This window comes from Mytilus galloprovincialis, chromosome 2 (assembly GCF_965363235.1).
Source record: "Mytilus galloprovincialis chromosome 2, xbMytGall1.hap1.1, whole genome shotgun sequence".
NCBI classification, from domain to species: Eukaryota; Metazoa; Mollusca; class Bivalvia; order Mytilida; family Mytilidae; genus Mytilus; species Mytilus galloprovincialis.
The window spans coordinates 5,531,966-5,553,033 of record NC_134839.1 but is presented as its reverse complement, the minus strand read 5'-3'; the positions used below and the strand labels follow the sequence as shown (position 1 = coordinate 5,553,033).

The 21,068-nt window shown below is 32.5% G+C and overlaps 2 long non-coding RNA genes across 2 annotated transcripts; one reads left to right on the top strand and one right to left on the bottom strand.

The window, feature by feature from the left end:
- Nucleotides 1–770: 770 nt before the first annotated feature.
- On the bottom strand, nt 771–6,487 carry LOC143062732 (uncharacterized). Its single transcript, XR_012974827.1, has 2 exons — nt 6,413–6,487; nt 771–2,272 (listed from the first exon to the last, which is right to left on the bottom strand). It is a non-coding gene; the product is annotated as an uncharacterized LOC143062732 (long non-coding RNA).
- Nucleotides 6,488–18,294: 11,807 nt separating this feature from the next.
- On the top strand, nt 18,295–20,905 carry LOC143062087 (uncharacterized). The gene is made up of 2 exons (XR_012974536.1): nt 18,295–18,762; nt 20,341–20,905. It is a non-coding gene; the product is annotated as an uncharacterized LOC143062087 (long non-coding RNA).
- Nucleotides 20,906–21,068: the final 163 nt, after the last annotated feature.

Genomic DNA, 21,068 nt, shown 5'->3' with positions numbered 1-21,068 from the left:
CAAATGACAAAATACATCTTATTTGTTCATGATTACAATTATGTTTCCTACTTTTAAACTATTTTGCACCCAAAGGAAACATATAGTAACATAGGATTAGTCAAATGTGTTAATTTTGATATTTGATGGCAGCCATCTTGAAAAAAGCCGCCATTTTGAAATTTCATGGTGGGTCCATAGCTAATATTGTTTAGAATACCCATACCTACTACCATGCCAAATTTGATGCTTTTATTATCAAACCCACAATTATTTCACCAATCAGTCGGACTATAGCGGATGATGCATATTTTAAATAAGATTGAAACGCTTACCCTGTCGCGGCTCTCGCTCCCCTTCTCGCTTCGTTTAAAGATCACTTGTTTCTTTCATCTATACTATTAAACGAGAAGACCTCTTTTTGTGTGATGCTTCTCTTTCTTCCGCACTAACCTAAGTATCATGCCTTTATGTCCTAAAGGTACCATGTATAGTTGCATTTGTTATCCATTCTGATGATAATTCAGTTGGGATTATTTTGGGAGAAAAACGAAAAAAAAAAAAAGGAGTCCGGATATTGTTTCAGACATCAGACCGACTTTGAAGCCATAGACAATACTTCCGATTTCAAACTTTTAAATATAATTTTCATTATAATTATTACTCGGGGACAGGGCAAATATTTCCGCATTAATCTGTTTTTATACTATATTTGTACTCCTATAATATATAGAAACTCTCTATGAAATATATCAACGATCGTCGTGGAAAAGAAACTATGGAATTGATAGTTAATAGCAAATACACTTTATTTATGATATACATGTACTTATGTTCATAGTATACAGAAACGCCAAAATCCTGGTATTTAACAGAAAAAAATAACGGACTTTGGAAAAGAAGGAGAGGGCTTAAAATAATTAGCCTGTTTCAAAAATTATGACTTTTGATACCTTTTCTGAAATTCTCCAGACATGAAATATTTTACAAAAAATCATCCTACAACAGCTCACATACATTCGACCTAATAAATCAAACGAATGGAAAACAACTGTCAAAATCATTACTTAGAATAGACATTTCTTTATGCTAGCTAGCTACATGTAAAACTTTCACTTGTATGAACATATTTTATGATAATTAATAAAGGACGGGCGAAATATATTACTGAATTGCTAACCGAATCCCTTGAATGTGTTTATACGTCTTTTAGATATTAAATAGGGGCAAAGGCGTGCACAATTAATAAACGTTCTCCCGATTTAAGGGTCTCGTCAATAATTGACGTTTCTATATTTCTGTCGATTAAGAATTTGATATTATCAAAGTAACTTATCTGGTTGTCTGCTTTGAATATATTCGCAACCCACCATTACTCGGCACGATTACAAAAGCTTATCGTATACAATTGCCATTAGACGTGACTCTGTACTTATATGTATCCCGTCATACTTTGAACGATACAATAATCTTATTAATATTATTTTTACTGGTTTATTTTATATTCATTTGACGTGACTCTATACTTATCTATCCCGTCATACTTTGAACGACAAAATTGTTTTATATCTTCCTGTGTGACGTCAAAGGCGCGACACTTTGATAGTGATAACACAATGTTGACTGCTGTACCCCTATTTTGACAGTTTTACCTATTGTGTTTGTTTGTTTTGGTCACGAATCGCTGTCAATATAATGTCATACAAGTGAGAGTTTTAGCTGGCTATAAAACCAGGTTCAATCCATCATTTTCTACATGAGAAAATGCCTGTACCGAGTCAGGAACATGACAGCTGTTAACAATTCGTTTAATGTGTTTGAGCTTTTGATTGTGCCATTTGATCAGAGACTTTCCTTTTTGAATTATCTTATGATTTTACTTTTTTGGTAGTTATGTTATCGTAGGGCAACTTTTAATTTGTCTTTTTGTGTTAACCCCATTTTTTTCTTGGTATACTATGAGTTCTTAGTAACTTGTAAATTAAGTAAAGCAATAAGTTTGATTTAAAAAAAGATACAAAATATTTAACTTCAAGTCATTTTCAATCAATTGAATAGTGAGCGCACTCGGTGTCCGAATAGGCACTATCTACAGTTTATTTTATCCACGGCTCCCTACGTATCCCACTCTGTTCGGGTTTCTAATACAGACTCGGTCGACTACACACTGGCAACGGCCTGGGACTTTTATTTCACAAATCCCTGCACAACCTCCACACGTTGGTCTTAAAACTCTTCTAAGAGCCTTCCACACATTACCTTCAGCTAAGGGCGGGTGAGACGACAAGAGTTGCTGCAACAGAAGAGAATATTATTTAAGGTGTAATACCACCAAATTATGGTACTTCACATCTGGTTGTATACGAAATTGGGTCCAAAAAAAATCCCTTGAATTAGACAGTTGGATTACATAGGACCCTATGGGAAATGCATACAAATGACTTCTTTTAGAGAACTACTGAATGGAATGAAACCAAGCATGACATGAATGTTTCTTTTGAGGTGCTGACCAAGTGTTGTTACTTTGTAGCCGATCCATCATCCAAGATGGCTGCCAGGGGGGGACTTAGTTTAACATAGGACCCTATGGGAAATGCATACAAATGACTTCTTTTAGAGAACCACTGAATGGAATGAAACCAAACATAGCATGAATGTTCCTTATGAGGTGCTGACCGAGTATTGTTACTTTGTAGCCGATCCATCATCCAAAATGGCCGCCAGCGGGGGACTTAGTTTAACATAGGACCCTATGGGAAATGCATACACATGACTTCTTTTACAGAACAACTGAATGGAAAGAAACCAAACATAGCATGAATGTTCCTAATGAAGTGCTGACCGAGTATTGTTACTTTGTAGCCGATCCATCATCCAAGATGGCGGCCAACAGGGGACTTAGTTTAACATAGGACCCTATGGGAAATGCATACAAATGACTTCTTTTAGAGAACCACTGAATGGAATACAGCCAAACATAGCATGAATGTTCCTTATGAGAATTGACCAAGTGTTGTTACTTTGTACCGATCCATCATCCAAGATGGCCGCCAGCGGGGGACTTAGTTTAACATAAGACCCTATGGGAAATGAATACATATGACTTCTTTTAGAAAACCACTGAATGGAATACAGCCAAACATAGCATGAATGTTCATTATGAAGTGCTGACCAAGTGTTGTTACTTTGTAGCCGATTCATCATCAAAGATGGCCGCCAGCGGGGGACTTAGTTTAACATAGGACCCTATGGGAAATGCATACAAAAGTCTTCTTCTAGAGAACCACTGAATTGAATGAAACCAATCATAGCATGAATGTTCCTTTCCTTTATGAGTTGCTGGCCAAGTGTTGTTACTTTGTAGCCAAATTTGATATTTTTTTATATGATTTCAAAAACCCAAATAGAGTCAGGTGAGCGATACAGGCTCTTGAGAGCCTCTAGTTTAATTTGAAACAATGATAATTTCTGCACAATTTTATGAAAAGTGCAAATTTAACAAAGACTAATATGGGAAATCAATGGTGGTATTGCACCTTAATAAGAGTTTTTACATATAATTATTATTATTAATTAATTCAGTGTTCTCCCCAGGATTTTTTTATAGCGCTGTGGTAAGCGCGCGATGTTGGATACATTCACCATTTTTACATAATGTTACATTTGTATATAACTACCATGTTGTTTATATTATATTAAATATATAAAGACCTGCATTTGTTATACATATGCTTTCACAAAAATGGAAAAAAGTTTCATTTTAAATGTTATGTTTTAAAAATTAAAATGCCTAGATAATTTATATACATTATTTGTAATTTGATTTCATTACCACCCTTTCAATTCTTTTTTGTGAGAGTAAGTATGCACTTTTAGTTGTTTAACTATAAACTAGTTATACATCCTTTATAACTTCATTAATTTACTGAATTACCAGAAAGTTTTCAATGACAAGATTGGTATCTTGTTATTAACTTTTATAAACATTTCTATATTTAAATTACAACTTTTCAATAAAATGAGTATAGTTTTTAAAAGGAAGAAATGAAATTGCCCTTTCAATAATATTCAAATGTTATCAAAGACTTACTTAAAAAAGGCTATATTAAACATATTTCAAGATGAATATGAAAGAAATCCTTAAAGTTGAGTTACCAATCAAATAAATTATGTTTGATAATTGAAACAACTAGCAACTTTAGAGGTTTTGTTTGATAATTTTATAAACATTTGAAGACTTGCCACCAGATAAGTTTGTCAAGATTTGACAATACTTCTTTTAGGACTTTCCATCCCAAATTATCTCCCTTACTGGCTAACATAACTTCCTGTTAACATTTGTGGCTTATGTAGCATTAAATGCAATTCCTTATCCAAGCCATCCTCTGTTTACATTTTTAAAACATTATTTAATTCATATATATTGATGATTGGTTGACAAATATCGATATTTTCTATAGATTTACACAAATTTTCGTTTCGTTTTATTCTCTATATCCATTTGGAAAAGATCGATGGATGGACAAGTAATCGTAAAATACGGGCTTGTAACTAATCCCATGATATCAGGGATTCTTCCTGAAAGCAATACAGGTTCAACAGTTCGGTTGTAAACGTAAATAAATAATGAAATAATCGTAGATGGTCCAATGAATAGACGAGACAACGTTGTCAGAGAAGGGGTACGACTTCCCTTAATATATAATTTAGAAATGAATTTTTTAGCACAAGAGACATAGCACTGTTCATTCCTTTCATGAAGTTTCTTCATCTTTTTAAAGCGAAAAACTCGAGGAAGGAAAGGTTTATTTGGCAGTAAAAGTTTTGCAAATGGCGCCATTTTGTTGATTTATTGAACTGGCCCCACCGATAATTGACTACGTTGGGTGAATTAACGATCTCTCAGATAATTCAACCAGTCGATCACGTGATCCGAATGTGTACAAAATAATACCGGAAGTTTGAAAATTCAAAAACAATAGCGCTGAGTTTTGATTGGATAGCGCAGCGGTCTGCCCAATACCACCGCGGTAAATTACGATAGCGCTGAACAGCGCTGTGCTAAAACGGCCTGGGGAGAACATTATAATAATTATAATACATGTTCTTTTGATACCGATCCCCGCCCCCTAAATGTCTGATAGAGATCCTTGATCAGGGAAACGAAGAGGATTTTGATAAACTCCTATAAGTGTTTTTTTTTATAGTTTCAACAATCGCCTTCCACTTATAAGTGAGAGTTTCACTTTGAGATTAATAATTTCTTTTTACACTATATAATAATATACTATCAAATTAAAGTTACATTATTTTATTTTCCTCCTAAACTTTGCTACAGAACACAAAAACCCGTTTCAGCAGCACATTGCATGTACAGCGTTAATATTATCGGGAGTTGGGAATTAGAGTTGTGTGTCAAATATTTTTAAGTGATTCGTGTGCTCTTTTTTATTCACTATTCAATTTTAAAAACAGACAAAAAAGACGAATTGGATCTTCCCATAAGCAATACAATAATACTTATATATTTCCAAAACTGAACTGATAATTATTTCGTTAATATAGATTTCAACTGCAATTGGCAAAATTATGTACAACTTGCAAATGATTCTATATGTTATTTTAATCATAGATCTACTTACAATTTCAATATATTGTGTAACACAGCTCTTAACTAGGATCGTGATTAAATATTGGGCATAGCACTGGTTTCTGACACAGAATAAAATAGAATGTTGTCTAAGAATTTTAAAATTTTAGATTGGAAATTCACAAATTATGGTCCTATTCAATGTCTAAATACATGGTTTGACTCAGCATATATATCAAAGAACAAAAACGAAAACAAACAATTAAAGTTTAACTGCGGCCATATAGGACCTCAATGTGGACCAATTTGAAAATGGACCAAATGCACGCTAAAATTTACCATATTTAACGACACTGTACATCTAATTTTTGATTGAGATCAATCACAGTTTAATTTTGAACCCGAATAGAACTACATGTATCGTAGAATTTGGGCCAAAAATTAACAAAATATGAACACATATTTAGATTTAGCATATAAAGAAACAACCTTGAAATCAATTTCTGTTTCTATACATGTCTTGTCGTGCAATTTTAACAACCAGTATCTAAAACAGACTACCATCAAGTACAGATATTACCAACTGAAAAGGGAGCACTTCAAAAGGGAAAAATATTAAAAAGGTTACCTTTAATTTATGATCTAAAGTCTTTATTTTAAATTTTGGAAAAATTAACAGTATAAAGAGAAAAGAGTCAACAATTGTTTTATTTTTATTTTTTATTGGTCTTAATCTTTGTTGTTATTATTTAAACTTTTAATTGTAAAAGAAATCTGGAATTAATGCGCCCAAGAACAACACATACATTTGAATAAAGTGCAAATAACAAGGTGTATACTTACTATAGATATGAAGGTCAATACGAAGAAAGTCAACTTGAGATGTAAAATGTTCATAGTGTATTTCTAAAATAAGAAAAAATGTATCAAGATATCTGTATTGCAATGATGCTCCCCTCCTTTAATTTGATTTTTAGGAAATGAAAGATGACAATTTTACAATACTTAATGAAATTTATCTGGCGAAGGAAATAAATTTCACAACGTTTGAAAAGGAGTATGTTGATCTTATCGTAAAATTCCTTTATTTGTTGTGTATTGGTTGATTTCGTTGGATGATATATATATAATTTGTATGAAAAGCATTTTTGAAGTTTACGCAAAAACAAAAACCCAACTAATCCACACAAAACCAGTTAAATGGTTAAATAACAAAACGATATTGTCAATCGTATCACATATCCTTGTTTTAATATATATATACAATAACTGTTTAGTGTCTTTAAATGTCAGCTGTATTTGTACGAGGCTAGGAAGCAAGGTGTTTGCGAGCTTTTAGCGAGCTATTACACCTGTTTCGAGCCGAGTACAAATACAGCTGATATTTAAAGACACTAAACAGTTATTGTCTTTATCCTGCAATTAATTCTGTATATTATTTGTGTTTTGAAAGACACAAAAACACATGTTTTGCATTTATTTTCGATTTGAAATCCCTTGAGGCTCGTGTAGTTATATGATTCAGTAATCACACATTCAGCTGAAGACGGGTTCGCCAAAAAAAAAAGAATCTCGAATGGTCAACAATAATACATCGATCAAAGTGGTTGATTATCTATTTTAACATAACAACTAATTTCAACAGTAAAAACAAATAACAAAACATTGTCCAATTTGAAACAGGAGCGTACGAGTTGTCCTACGCTTCAGACTCGACATTCATTAAACATGCATGCTGAAATTGACACGGTTGTTTTTGTTACACAATCATACACATTCAACACGCCTGGTAAACCATCTAATCTCAACCAAATGGTTGAAACGGAAAAAAGTATTCTGGCACTTCCTGTTGAGATTTTCTGGTTCAAATTATACAAAATAAACATAGGGTAGGTCGACTTTTCGCCAATTTACTGAAAAACAATGCGTTTTTTTAGTAAAATAGGAGAATGTCATGCCATAGATAATTGAATTAGGGTTTCTCTCGTGTATAACATGGACCAATATGATTTAAAAGGACATCGGAATGACTTTTCTCCAGCAGGTAAATGTGGCCAGTGCAGTCAGCTATTGACAAAATGACAGCGATATCATTGATAAACTAACGTATATATCAGTGAATTAGTATTTTTCTAAAACCTTATAAACATAAAATTACAGTTTGTTCTTTTTCTTTACTTATATAATTGCATTAAGCGAAATATGCTATAAAGTATTTCATGTTGAGATTTTCTGGTATCGGTTGAGATATTCTGGAACAATGTTGAGATCTTCTGGTGAATGAAACTTTCAACTATAGCTTAGTATCAATTACATATACAACCGTCAAAACATTCCAACTGTCAATTAAATCTTGTCTGTAGTTATGACAGCAGCTTCTAAAAAGACCTTTGGTTGTAATAAAGTCTAAATAGTAAACGACTGTGTGTTTTTTTAAAGTATTAAAGTTCTACCGCTGGAGATTAATAATGTAGCGTTTGAGATGCAGTTTTGCATAGAAGCTATAAAGTCAATAATGGTGTAATTGACATCTCCAAAAGCTAAAATTTATTCCTACATCGCTTATCTTGACATCTCAATAGGTAGCTTTTCGATATCTATATCGCTATATTTTACATTTGCAGTGCTGGTGTTAACATCAACACTACACTTTATCTACAGAACTTGGTTTTAAAAATCGTTAGCACGAGACAATTTCCATCCCGCCTGCGCTATATTTACATAATCAGTGCTTAACTGTGAATCTTCAACATGTTCAACACTAGACCTTTATTCTGACAGCCTCATATCGTGGTATGGGGTTCCTTCTTTACAAAGAATACATAGAGGGGTCACAGGAATGGGTCTCTTTTTCATTGTCAAATTATATATCAACGGGTAGCAATTTCACCAAAGTAAATGTCCGTGGGTCAGTTATTTTGTTTTTTTCTATGTTTATAATCAACATGAACAGGAGTAAAACTGCAAAGATTGTAGTATAATTGATGTTTGAATGAGTCATTAACGCCCGTTGTCTAACTACATGCATATTCAAGACAAGTACATGAAAATGTTGCATGAATACAAACCCTCCTTTGTACTAGATTGACACGCCGTGTGTGCTTTTGAAATGAAATTGATATACACGTCCACTTGTATTTGTGTACTTCTGATGAGTTAAGCCTTTTCAACTGACTTTTATGATTCGTTCTTATGTTGTACTGTTATTCCATTGTCCCAGGTTAAGGGAGGGTTGGGATCCCGCTATAACATGTTTAAACCCGCCACATTATGTATTTATGTGCCTGGCCTAAGTTAGGACCATGTATTTCAGTGGTTATCGTTTGTTTATGTGTTATATATTTGTTTTTATTCATTTTTTTAATAAATAAAGCAGTAAGTTTTCTCGCTACAATTGTTTTACATTGTCATTTTAGGGCCTTTTATAGCTGAAAATGCAGTATTGGGTTTGCTCATGGTTGAAGCCGTACGGTGACCTATAGTTGTTAATTTCTGTGTCATTTTGTTCGCTTGTGGAGAGTTGTCTCATTGGCAATCATACCATAGCTTCTTTTATATATATATTTATAGTATACACAAGGTATTGTCCCGCAGTTAATATTTGTCCCTTTTTAAGAACACATTATTCTAAATCTAAGCCTAGAAGTGTTTACTTCTCACTTCAGCTGTGATCACACCATACAGGATAGCACGAACGGACGACTAACGGATAAAATAAAAGGGTTTTCGTTGACAAAATTGATATCCGTTGGGAGTCCGTTGATGAAGATACGGATTAAAAACGGAAACGGAACGGACACATACCGTAAAAAATGGACGCCTACCGTATCTACAACGGAGACTTCATCCGTTGAACGTCCCTTAATTCAAAGTTTTGAACATGCTCAAAATTTTCCACCGGACAGAAGGGACATTGATGGATAAAACGGATGCTGTACGGACATGAAACGAAAACTAAGGGATGTCTAACGGGCATGAACGGATTGAAAAAAGTTATCCGTTTGGCGTCCGTTTGCGCTTTCCAATAAGTTGTGACTGGTGCTTAAAACTCCGGTCACACCTTACCAGATAGCGCAAATGGACGCCGAACCGATAACTTTTTTTTTTAATTCGTTCATGTCCGTAAGCCGCATGTTGTTATCCGTTAGTCGTCGGTCGATATCTGTTTCATTTCGTTCAGTTTCGGACTGTCCGCTTTATCAGTCGACGTCCGTTTTGTACGATGGAAAAATTTGAGCATGTTCAAAACTTTGAATGGACGTTCAACGAATGAAGTGTCCGGTAAGCGTCCGTTTTTTTACAATAGTCGTCCGTTCTGTGTCCGTTTTGTATCCGTTACTTGTCTTATACTAAAGATATATAGGATTTTTTTTCTGAGACAAGTGCCTGTGATTTCACTAGACATCAAAAGTTCAATGTAGGATAAAAAAAACTTAATTCATATAGTTTTTTCACTCCCCCCTCCACCCCTCCCCCTCTCAACTTAATTTGGGAAAAATTGATTGACCAATAAGGATATATATAAAATCGATGTCAATTAAACATAACTTGCAGCATTTTTTACCACCCACCCCCGAACTAATTTAATTAAGTTGTTTTTATCCTTCATTGATTTTTTTTATGTTGTCCCTAATGTTCTGCTTAACTATATACTGATACTGCGATTTTCACGATTGCACTACGATCATCAAAAGCATTATTTTTTAGAGATCGTGGTGCGATCTTGGCCTAGTGTGACGGGGTCTGGGGTATAATATAAATGTTGCTGAATATTACCAAATATTAAGGATGTGCCCTGAATGCATTTGTGATCAATCAATCTAAGTTATAATTATTTCAATACAACACGTGTGATTACACTAAGTTGGACGTCACTTATAGTACTTGCAAAGCAGTCATGTCTTGTTTTTATAATGACAAAAATAACATCTTTTGCTCACAAAGAAATGATCACCACCTTTTGGAGTGAGAGCTCATCCTGAAATAATGTGTACGAAAAAAAAACAAACCTAGAGAAGGGGACCCTGTTCGATTGTTTAGTTTTTAACAATTTTATTTCTTTAGATAATGGGCGTTTTTAAAAAAAAGCGTTCCTTTCAGACCTAAAAAAAATGGAAAATCAACTAGTCTAAAATTTATTTTCAAGATTTATTTTGAATACCTCTATTATAGACCTGTTTGTAAACAAAAAGTGCAATCTTAAATACTCTTTTAAATTATATTATTTTCATAATTTGTGTACTGTTTCGTAGGGGACTTTTGTCCCCTACGAAACTGCTTCTAAACACACATAATTATTTTTGCAATTTTAAATGTTTCCTATAGACATTCCAGTTTGTTTACTTTATATACTAGAAAAATCTCATTTTTTTCTGAATTGGAGAACCATTTTCTATCGATAAAGATTAGACAGTACTTCACATATGAAGGTACAACTCATGTTACGTAGTGGACATTTTGATGCGTTTCGTAGTTGACAAAACCGTTTCGTAGTGGACAAAAAGTTTCGTAGTTGACATCAACCCTATTCTATGTTAATAAAAACATAATAAAAATTACATGAAACTAACCTTTGTTATTTGCTTTGCACGAATATAATTGAAAAAAGAGTAAAAAAAGACTGCATGGTAGTGGTAGTGTCCACTACGAAACGTTTTTCTCCCAAACTTGTTTCGTAGGAGACCGTTTCGTAGGGGACGTATTCACATGTTTTATTTTTTTCTCACAACCCCAATATTGCAATAGTAACAAGACTGACTGTATTCATCAAAGCGTTATTAAGCTGTACACTGATATTTTTTTCATAATTTTAAAACCAGTTACTGAAGGAGATTTGACCCGTTTCGTAGTGGACATTTACAAAAATACGGTATCACTCTGGTCCATTTCATGTGCTCAATTTTTCTTACCAACAGTTTAATTGCCGTTATAAAAGCATCACTTCTTTTGTAAGACCCTAATGTTTATATCTCTTGCAAACAAAAAATTACATTGATTTTATAAAACTGTTTATAAGCAAGTTTTAATGACTTCGTTTCGTAGTGGACATTGTGTTAGGGACACACCTTCTAAAATAAAAAATCCTATGTTAAAAGCTGTTTATTAAAATATGTTGGCTCTAAACATACTTTTGAATTATTAAAGAACTTATATTAAGTAAAATTAATATTTATTTCTACATTTTTTTACGATATTTGAGAGTATGAATATTGAACAGGCGGTCTAGGGACATGCCATTTTGGTTGTTTTGGACCATTCAGGAATCAATATCTTATCAATCCCTCTAAAAAATAAACTGTTTCTTTGCTTGAAAATGTTATATCTAATTCAATGTACTGACTGCACAAAAAAATATTTGCAAAGATCAAACACATTTTTTTTTAAAGTGGCCGGGACAAGAAAGTACGTTTTTATTGAAAAACGCCCTATAAAGGTACGCATTTTCGGTATTGAACAATGTTTGTTTAATAGGAATCGAATTCTTGCAAATCATATATTAATATTTATATATTATAAACTAATCTTATATATACTTGAAAGGCATGCATTTTTCTATCGGCAATTCTTAAAATTGTATCTGTATTCAGAGTTTAACTTACCAACTGTGTCTAAACCACTCCGGCAAAATTTGTTCGGACTCGATGGTATCTAACATCCGGCACAATGACGGAACATAAATAGACAGAAGAAAGCTAGATTTCTCCATAATTTTTTAATTTTTTTTTTATGATATCGAAGAATATATATACATATACAACTATTTTCTATTGTGATATGTAATATTTTCTACAACCGTTCTATATTAACGAAGAAATAAGTAAAAATGCATGTCAAAATGACGAATTGAGTGAACCTTGCCTCGAAATTGTTGAATTTCTTGTTAAATTGTTCACATTGTACGGAATGAAAGGTACGGGAAGATAGATACTGACACGGAGATTGCAAAACTTGTTTTTATGAACTTCTCAATACTTGTTTTTCTGAGTATGGAACGAAAGAAATGGGTCATGTCAAAATGGAACTGGTCGGTTTCGTCAATGTTTACCACCCGGTTTGGTCATAGATTTCACATTGCATAACCCGGTTTGGTCAAATAAACATCTTTGTTTAGAAAACCTGATAATCGGTTATATTGTTCATGTTTTTGTAAGCAATTGTCGATGACCCTTACGTTTACAAACGTCATAAAGAATTTGATAAAACATTAAGTGATACTAATTTGTGTGTGCGTGATGCGTTTATAGGCACAATCATCATCAGATATTTTTGATATTTAAGTTGAAAAGACAAATTGAATGTAAAAAAAAGATATAAAACAATACAACGTGACTCAAATAGAGCAGCAGAAATAGTCTAAGACCAACTTTTCCAGCTTGAGGCCTAGGTAAATGCAAAAGAGAGGCGAAAGATTCTTAAAAAACAAACTGACAATGCCATAACAAAAAGTGCATAACGATCAAAAGACAAACTGCATGTACAGTATCCAAAATTCAACATAGAAAACTAAACACTTAGCAACACTGACTCCACCAAACAAAGGTTTTTTTTTGCTGTGTTGAAGACTCATTGGTGGCCGTGTGCTGATTTCTGCTCTTTGGTCGGGTTGTTATCTCTTTGACACTTTCCCCATTACCATTGTTAGTTTTATTATTTAAGGAATGACTGTAATATTTTTCTGTCTATGAAGAAATAACATAAAAAATTTGGTGCACACTGAATAACGCGCGTAGCGGGTTATTTAACAGTGTGCACCACATTTTTTTTTATGTTATTTCGAATAGACAGAAAACATATTACAGTCATTTCTTATAATTTAAATCTAAATTCCATGTTAAACCGTAGAAAACCATGAAAAAAACGTTGATGACGTCACGGTCACATGACTAAATTATGTCTATGGGCTAATAACAAAATAACGTCAGCCAATCAGAAGACGCGTTACATCCAAAATTAAATTATTATGGTTTAATATGTTATCCACTGAAAATTTATGTTCAAAATGTAGAGTTTTAATCATACAGAACCATATCAGAACCAACGCATTGCTTATTGAAATCAAAATGAAGATTTCTCATGTATAATTTTTTAAGGTTTTAAAAAAAGCCTATAGTAACCATCTTCGCTAGCCAAGGGTTACGATCCACTCCCGCTCTCTGTGGAGAAAAAGCGGGAGTGGATCGTAGCCCTTAGCTAGCGAAGATGATAGTAACTGATATCTTTTAAAAGGGAAAAGGAACTATTTGTTTGTATTGCATTTGATATAAAACGTTCGATGGAGGAGTATAAAAGGATATTTTCTTTTTAAGTTGGTACCCAACACTTGCACTAAAATTAATTTAGCTCGTTTAATCTTGATTAAATTTTGTCAAAGTACTTACTTTGACCCTTTAACAAAAATATAAAAAAATCAAAAATTTTGAACCAACCGTTTTGTCCGAAAAATTACACTGGTTATATAGCAGTTTGACAAACACCAATTTTTATCATTGAGAAGCTTAATATTCCCTTTACAACACAACGTAATCAAAACGTTTAGCTGACTTTACTTTACTTTACAAAATATGGATTTTGGATCCTCAATGCTCTTCAACTTTGTACTTGTTTGGCTTTAAAAATATGTTGATATGAGCGTCACTATTGAGTCTTATGTAGACGAAATGCGCGTCTGGCGTACGACATTATATCTTTGGTATCTTTGGTAACTGTTCTGCACTCACTACATCCTTTCTGAAATCATGCTACCATTGTTGACGAGACTTAAATGTTCTACGCGAGGATAATGTACTACTATGAAAATGTATGTGATACGTAATGCAGGAATTCGGCCCCCTCCATACCTGCACGAACAATTCATTATCATAACAGTTTTTTCCTTCTACGGACTGTCTTTGGAACGAGTTTCCAAAACATATTAGAAATTCTTCCTCAAATATTTTTGAGTTGTGTTAGAAGATAACTAAAATTATTTCTAATAAACAAGGATTAGAACTGAGAACAGTGGTCTAAATGAACATCTATAGATAGATTGAAACATCTGAACACTTGTTAAATTGTCGTATATTCATATCTATATTGCCTGTGTGTAAGGGAGCACTTTAGTGCAGTTGTAAGTACTGATAATTCAGTCGTAAAAAAAACTTGCTTTTCGGCGTCATTCACCTGTTATTACATCATATAGGAGATTAATTTATAAAAGCGACAATCAATTGTTTTAACCTAATAAAACTGTCATGGGGTAATGTTAATGTTAATATTTTCACAATATACTATTGTATACACTAACAAATACAAGGTAACACACAGATATAATCATGAAACTACAAATTATACAAACATATTTGTCAATTCAGTCTGGATGACAACAGTATGAATAGTTACTGTATTCTGTTTAGACTGGAACGGGCTAAAACTCTATTGATCATTTAGATAGAGGATTGCTGCTCACAAGGAAGTCATTTACCCAAGAGTTCCAAATGTAGAAGTTGAAGTCATCTTTTCGTAAATTTTACGGACGTCATCACGAGTTGATTAACCGTTGTGGAATAACCGTTTCACAGATGATACCGGATATATTTCTTACGTCGTAACTACAATCTCCTTCCCTTTTCATGAATATGACTATTTATCGGGTTTGTAATAACATGAGCAATACGACGGAAACCACATGTGGAGCAGGATCTGCTTACTAATCCGGAGCACCGGAGATCACCCCTAGATTTGTTGGGATTCGTGTTGCTCAGTCTTTAGTATTTTATGTTGTGTCTTCTGTATTATTATATTCTATTTGTCTTTTTCATTTATGATTTATGAGTTTGAATGTTCCTCTGGTATCCTGTAGTGAAAGTTAAGTACCGCATCGATTTTTATGTCTAAACATGCCAGTTCTTTACATTAAATTGATATTCAACTTATCTCTCCTTAGGTTTACAGTACTCCCTAAATTGCAAACTTGATTATAATAATATGGTTCCAAAAGGACAGATTCTTTCAGTTGATAAAGGGAAATTCATCACCACATCTTGGTCTACTAATGGAGGGTTTGTTTTAAACTAGTAACTATAGTTCTTCAAAATATCATATATATCTGCTAAAGATAGGGAAAAGAGTGATAACTCTAGTTTTACAAGACTGTGTTAAGATACTTAATAATACATGACTTTGATCAGTTCCTTGTAATCTTTAATATAAATTACACGTATACACTGAATGATCGTAGCGTAAGAAGGATAGTGCAATATGAAATATGAAATATGAGCAAATAATGTAACCATAGTTAAAAAGAAGAATGTAATTTTACTGTTTTAAAACAACTTTTTGGAATTTCAGGTATTCAATGTTCTTCAACTTTGTACTTGTTTGGTTTTTTTTTAACTTATTTGATCTGATAACGACGTCACACATCAGCGTATAGCTCCGACGTACGCCGGGCGTGGTAAAAATTCATGTACGCTGCCAATATGCTAGTAATTTTGGATGCATTCAACCTGTCAATCATATCTGTATCGTGTGCACGACGAGCTTTTAAGCGTGTAATGGGCGTACAAGTAGCGTACCTAAGCGTTTATCGGGCGTTCAAGTAACGTGTGGTGGCCTATGTCTGGCGTTTGTCAAACGTGGATGGAATGCCCGTTACGAAGAAAAAGAGTCACTTGAACGTATTTGAGTAGCGTCCCGGTCGTATTTTGGACGATAATCCGTGCTTTCGGCGTGTCTGGGACGTTTAGGAATGGGGTGTTTGTTACAAATACACTCCCATACGTTTACGTTAAAGTCAAACGAACTTGAAGCTTATATAACGTGCCCTGAACGTGTCTCAAACCTATTTGTAGCGATTTAAACGCGCATGTGTGTGTAGCGTACAAATATAGGCTTGACAGATGCTTGAGGAGGATGAAAATTTGTATGCTGCATAACACTTTCCTAGAATTATAGCGTTCACCGAGTGTAAAACGTTGAATTTCGACGTACTTCAAACTTATACAACGCGCGTTTACCAATTGATTAGGGTACCTCTGGCATAAAAATGTATGAGGACTTGTCGGTTTTAAAAAAAGCTTCACCCCAAAATACTAGTCTAATGTACGTCACCCATGATGATGCATGCTCTGACAAAAAAACATATTCAGAGATCACATATTTTTCCAGTATGAAGAATACAAAAACTAACAATTAAAATGCAAATCTACACTATAACGCGTTTGCTGAGTTTATAAAATATATTAGACATGAACAATAAAAACAAAACTTGCATATACATACAAATATATTCTGCACACAGCATAATACCAATTGAAAATTAATCTTCTTTTTTTAATCATCTGATTCATAAGAATACTTACCAGTTCAGGGCAACTGGCTTGCTGGTCATTGCTATTATGACATATCAAATTCAGATGAGGAATATTCAACAAAGATAATGTTGACTTACTTAGTATGAAGATCTAATAATGTCTTCATTTCTGAAAATTATTTCCTCTATCCAAATACAAAGAAACAATGTTTGAATATGTAACATCTAAACTGTAAGAATATAATGGGGACAGAAACCTAACTAAAATAGTTAAAAGAGAAGGAAAAGATACCAAAGGGATATTCAAACTCACAGGTCAAATATGAGTTAACAACACAATGGCTGAAAAAAGAAGGAAAAAGGGGGTACGGAAGGGAAGGCAAATCCTGCTTTACATGTGGCACTTTTTGTGATACTCATGTTAGTATAAACTCTGTGATCAGTCTCATTTTACACAAACAAGGTTCGTTTTTAACTAAAGATTAAAGTTGAACTTCTATTATCGTTACCTACCTAATAACAGACAATGACGAAGGAATAAATTCAGGAATATGACAGTTGTTGTCCTTTCGTTTGATGTTTTTTATCATTTGATTTTGCCATCTGATAAGGGACTTTCCGTATGAATTTTGTAGTTATTTTAGTAATTGTACTTTTTCATCAAATGAATTTGCACAAGTTTAAAAATCAATGTCTAGTCGTTATCAAAATTAGTGATAGGGGTATATTGGGTACGGATAAAATTACATTTGTTTAAAATACAACTTCTCTTAAAAACTAGAAAACATTCATAACCACGACTTTATCTAGGACGTGTTGTCTGTGGCGAGTCTCTGTACACACATAGTTTATAATTGATTTGGTCATTGTTCTAAATCAACTGCTTTTAAAACTTTCAACTATAATAGATAAAAGACTTTCTATCCAGTAAAAAGCAAAAAGTTGAACATCTATTATCGTTATCTTAATCATTATTAAAACAAACACAAAAAGGCTTGCACCAATGCCAGCTGAGAAAACCAGGTAGAACTTAGAAATTTTGTTCAACAACCTTTTTTGGATAAATATGTTTTTGTATTGTATGCACCTTGTTTTGTTGGGAAATGACATTTTCAAAAGTCATATTGGGTTATTATGTATAAAAAATGAATTTGATTTTACAGTAAATTTGACTGCTTATATAGGGAAATACGGGTATTAATTTCTCAACAAAAACAGCCTACACTATAACAGTGATATATATTCTAAAAGATGACCATGAATACAACAGGAAATGATAATAACATCTCTGGTATCTGTTGCTATGTAAATGTTCTAATGCAGTAAATTGTTCGGAAACAGCAGTTATTTTCGACTTTTTGGTGTTTAGACATACCAAAAGTGATGCTCTTCAATTTAAAAACCGATAAAGGTTGTAAAAGAATATCTGCTGGTAATGTTTTGATGGTAAAATGAACTTCTGTTGTATATTTTTATACATAATTGAACATTTTGACGCATACAACAATCACTTTTCCATTGTGGCGTCATATATTTTGTATTGTGACGTCGAAATTTTACGGGAACATGTGTGATATCCAGTAATGGCGGACAAATAGCGATAAGGTGTATTCTTTACGGGAATGAGGATTATTTATAAGACTGAAATTATTGTATTATTTGATGGAAATGTGGAATATGAGGAATTTAAAGCCATCCGTGAGTAAATTTTAATGATTCAGCTGGAAATAATAACAGTTTGCTCCCACCTTAAAACAATACATGGTATATCATGGACACCAAAGGCAAAGAAAAATCTAAATGCCATAATTTTGGGCATCTTAAAAACTGGAAAGGCGGATCACTTTGAAGCAGATGATAGTTATAGTGTATAAAAAATTTCCAGTTATACCAGTTGGAACAGGTAATAGTTTAAATTATGGAAGTTTGAAATTACTTCTGGGATAAATTGATACAAAAAGGCATCAATCAAAGTGGGGACTAATATTCTAGTATAAAAAAAGTCCCAGATCAAAGTATTAATCAGAAGATTAAATGAATTTTACTAAACATATTTTTCAAAATGTCTTTTAAATGGAATTAAAATCAAATTATTGGGTGAATTTTCTAGACACATTGTTGTTTGGTGCTGCTTTATTTTGAAAACTAGAAGTCATTTACCAATTACAATGTTTTCCCAACTGACAATCATGAGGCCTGTTCAATAATTTCAATAAATCCCCCCTTTCCCCCATATTTTTAGTTACAATGTGAAATTATTATTTGCAAAAGTATGATCTGTGTGGAATGGAATTTTTATACAATTTTATTCATCATGTTCAAACATTATTTGAATAGGATAATAATATAAAATAAGAAAAAAATAAAAACTATCAGACTCAAAAGATACAAAAAAGAAGATGTGATATGATCATGATGATTGCCAATGAGAAAATCACATGCACAACTATCCTCCATATACACAACAGACCATACATGTCTGGACATCACCTTATTTATAATCCTTATCAGTAATATGTACATGTACATAATGTGTGTACATGTACCAAAATGAATGTACATGTACATGTAAGCAACTACAAATAAATACATTTGTATATATACATGTAGATACATGTATAAGGATGTGGTATGAGTGTCAATGATACAACTTTCCGTCAAAGTCAGAATTTATAGAAGTAATGACAATCCTACAGTTATCATGATAGTCATATATGTTTATGTCAGATATACATGTAAACAGTAAGCTTAATTTGTTAAAAAGCAGCAGCAAATTGTTGCTTTTTAAATTATGAGAGTCAAATTTAAATTTTCTGTAATTTCGTTTGCTACATATACAACATGTACAATGTACCTATATTTTACATGACCTTATGACATATGGTTATTGCATATATATTTATTTAAAAAAATAAAACTTGTATATCAAATCTTAGATTCTTAATCAACTATATATTTAGATGGGATCTTTTGGGACGGCTGTCCTTAGAAACTAAATCTAGACATATGTTATACATGATACAAGGATTTCAAACTTTTAACATTTAGTACAAAACTGATTTTTTTTAAAATAGCTCATTATATCAAATCCAGTATATAAAAAACTAGACATTACATCAGTACATACATAATGCAAATCAGAATAAGAATACATAACAATTGAACTGTTAAACATTATAAGATGACCAGTGTCAGCTTAATTTAAGAAAATATTAAAACACAGATAACACACACACAAAAATTAATGAGACCATGTACTCCAGATATGCAAGAAGGGTTTTAATCTCCCACTACAAATGTATATGAAGTCCTGAATGTAAAATCCTCTAAAAAAATATATTAAACTTTAAATATGTGTACTTGAATACATGTATATAACATATTCAAGTTCATCTTATTTAAAATAATTAATTTAAAACATTTGCAAGCAAAAAACTGATGTATAAATGTATAGCTTGACTATTCCTTTAATTTTTTTCAGGTGACTGAGCTAAAAGAACACACATGAAAATGTAACCAGTTTGGGACCATCAAAGTGACCAACAGAACATTTGAATACCTTTTAAGTTTTTTATGCATATGTTTGACTTTTGGTAATATTTCGGCAGTAACTTCAGTAATTGAGAGACCTCAATGTTGAAAATGACAATTTTAATAGAGGACAATTTTAAGACTATCAACTTATTGGTTATGAATCTTTATCTTTTAAAATATTACTGGGTGCCTGAAAGAATATTTCAAATTTTTCTGAAACTATTTAGATATATTTATCATGTTTGATGTGTTTATAGGCAAATATTTATATATGTCCTTTATGTTAAGCAAGGGTTTATATGAATTAAAAGAAGATGTATATGTGTTGATAAAATAAATTCCAAATTATTACAGAGTAACAGAAATGGGATCAATTTATATATATTAAAACAAATCTGTTAAAAGGAAAAAAAATCAAAAGTTGTATTTTTCAAAATAATTGTGTTAATTTTTTCTGTGCTATTTAGAAATATGTGCATCAAAAACAAATTAAACTTTAATATAAGTATCAATGTTATTTTTTGTTTTGTGCAGTACATGCATTTGAATTTTGATCAAAATTTATTGATTGAATAAACAGGATACACTTATTGTTATTTTACCACTATAGATAAGGTAATGTCACATTTAATCAGGCCAAGTTATCCGTCTTATTAACAAAGAAGATTTGATCAT